At 36.6% G+C, this 2931-nt stretch overlaps 1 long non-coding RNA gene across 1 annotated transcript; it reads left to right on the top strand.

Annotated features, from left to right (window-relative positions):
• Positions 1-1190: 1190 nt before the first annotated feature.
• On the top strand, positions 1191-1657 carry LOC145008696 (uncharacterized). Its single transcript, XR_013663600.1, has 3 exons — positions 1191-1274; positions 1383-1438; positions 1585-1657. It is a non-coding gene; the product is annotated as an uncharacterized LOC145008696 (long non-coding RNA).
• Positions 1658-2931: the final 1274 nt, after the last annotated feature.

The following is a 2931-nucleotide window of genomic DNA, read 5'->3' as shown; positions in this document are numbered from 1 at the left end:
CACACACCGAGCCGCACTCCTTCAACCAGTAGCACACCTTCAACCGGGCCGCACACCTTCAACAGATTCGCGAAAAAAACGACGTTTTTCACCCTTTTTTGCTCTAAAACTTGATTAAAAACTCGTTTTTATGAAAAATCCAAAGAAGTAACCCCCCTTATTTTTGCGAGATCTATCCAAAAACGCTATTCTCTTTTCAAAATAAGATCAAATAAGCTCCAGATCTGAAAAAATTGATTGATACAACCAAGCTCTGATACCAATTGTAAGTCCCCAAAATTGCTTGTGTATCAATCAGATCCAATTGATGGTGCGGAATCCTAATCAATTGGATGATGTCAGATCAATATAAAAGAGAAGGAGAAGAAGAAGATGATGAATCTAATGATGTATTGATGTGAATTATGCTCCTTACAATAGATTCTCTCACATACACAGTTCTTCTCACTACAAGAAAATAGCCCTTTAATGACGCGCAAACAATGACACTCGCTGATAGACGACGCGCATTTGTAAGTGCCCTAAAAGATAATGTTAGTTTTGCAAAATTTGAAGGATAGAGAGCACGCATTTTTGCGCGCCCTAAAATTAGTGTCAGAAAAGAAAAAAAAAAGAAATGCAGAGGGCACCTTCCATAAAATGTGCGTCATGTGAATGTGTCGCTTTATAATTTTAAGTGAAACACGCGTTTTAGGCGGGAAATGAAATCGACGAAAATTACCCCCGCCTATTGAATCCCAAAATTAATCCCCCCCGCCTCTTCTACTTAGCAAGAAAAAGCCCTAGGTCCTTCATCTTCATCTTCAATCATCAAACATCTCGTTCATCGGATCTCTACTCGATCTCCTTCTTATCAGTATCACCAAACATCTCATTCACCACCTCCGCCCTATCAACATTCCCTTAATTTCAATTTGATGTAGGTAATACACGACCAACTATAAGTCTCTATCTATCTATCTATCTATCTATCTATCTATCTATCTATCTATCTATCTATCTTTCTCTCTACCCCTACTATTCAACAACAACCTAGGCACCCACCGCCCCTCGTCTTCTCTCCGGTTCACCACCGCCACCAATGAAGCCCCATTGATTTATCCAAAATGGGCCCAAAATCATGAACATAATCAAGCCCTCTTGGAATGAAAATCTTCCCGCCCAAATAGTTCTATTGCCGATGTATCGTAGCCATTTATAAGTCGATTTCCTTACCCCAGTATCCCCCAAACGCAAACGAATCAAACCCTAACCCTAGATTTTTTGCTAACTAGGTATGTTTTCTTCCTCTTTTTCCTCGATGTCGACTCTAATTTTTTTCATTTACAACCATTTTCGCTTCGATTTTTGACCTAGTTTGTTGTTTCGGTTGTTTCATTCAGGATCAAACGATGAAAGGAGGAAAATCAAGCGGTGCTACGAGGAAAGCCGATACCAAGTACGATTTAATCTAACTATGTTTAAAACATACCATCTGCTAGGGTTTAATGTTGTATTTTTTTCATCTTCAATGAAATTAGGTTTTTTTTCTTCCTCAGGATCATGATTTCGGTACTTTTTAACAATTGTTTGTTGTAATTTTAGGTTGGCTGTAAAGAAGACTGCAGCCAAGGGGAAAGCAGCTAAGGATCCCAATAAACCCAAGAGACCCGCTAGCACCTTCTTTGTGTTCATGTTAGTAGCTGTTCTTCATTTATCACTACCTTCATGTTTTACTTCCATTTCCAAAGTTTAAATATTTTTCCTCTTGTTAATGTTATAAAGGGAGGACTTTAGAAAGCAGTTCAAAGAAGATCACCCTGACAACAAATCTGTTGCCGCTGTAAGTGATCTTCCTTTTTGCCTTTTGTCATCGAAACTTCTTAAGCTTTGTTTCAAGTATTCTGTATCTAGATTGAGTTGAGTTTGTGTTTTTAGATTTTGATTTGGATTTCACTTGTGTATAATTATCAGGTTGGTAAAGCTGGTGGGGCAAAATGGAAGTTAAAACTATACTAGTGCTCTCTTTCCTTGGTTTTCATACTTATTATTATGATCCAGTTGCACTAAGCATGGTCGAACAAGCTGCAAAGCCACTTGCAAGGCCTGTAAGAGTAAGGCCCTGTTTTGTTTCTTGTCATTAAGTGGTGTCTGGATAAATAATATTATAAGATGTTGTTATTATTTTTTAAGGTTTGGGTTTTAGATGCTACACCTGGAAAGGTACGTGCAGGTAGAGACGGAGATGATCATCCTGCTGAATTGATCATTTCTCTAAGAGCATTTCCTAACTAGGTGTGTTTTGTGTTGCATAAAGAGTAACGACTTTTTTTTTGGTTATTTTATAAATATCTAACTGTATATTGTCCCATGATCTCACATATTCACTTTCATATGCAATCTTGATGTATCTCATATACAGGATTCTTGTTAAACTTTTACAAACTTAATTTTTCTATTATCTTTTTTCAAGGAAGGTCACATCAAAAATGGAGGTCATCAGTGGTCTTGTGCGTGAGGGGTTTTTGAATGATGTGGCTCAGGTAAATCTTTTTTTTATAAGACAAATAATAAATGTATTTTCATTTTCATTTACTATTTTTCTTTCTGATTGTAGTGGGTGGTTACCAATCTTCGGAAGACAAACCCTTTTGATTCGTCTTCGTCTGCCTATTCTTGGACATTTGACCTTGATGGAATTGCCCAAATGTATCAATCCTATGAAGAAACTAATCTATGGTAATTTTGATGAATCTATTCATACGTTATGCAAGGTAAAGGCTATATAAGTTTTTCTATTTAATTTCATATGAGAATATGAAGATTTTTTTTTGATGAATGTGTCTATTATTTCAGGTGCTATAAGCATGAGTTCCTCAAGTATTTCTTTCTTTCTACTGGTCAACTTCATCTAATTAAGCACAATTAGATGCTTTTTTACACTAATCGGTC

The sequence above is a fragment of the Lactuca saligna genome, chromosome 8 (assembly GCF_052625555.1).
Source record: "Lactuca saligna cultivar CGN05327 chromosome 8, ASM5262555v1, whole genome shotgun sequence".
Lineage (NCBI taxonomy): Eukaryota > Viridiplantae > Streptophyta > Magnoliopsida > Asterales > Asteraceae > Lactuca > Lactuca saligna.
This window is presented reverse-complemented; position numbering and strand designations above follow the sequence as displayed.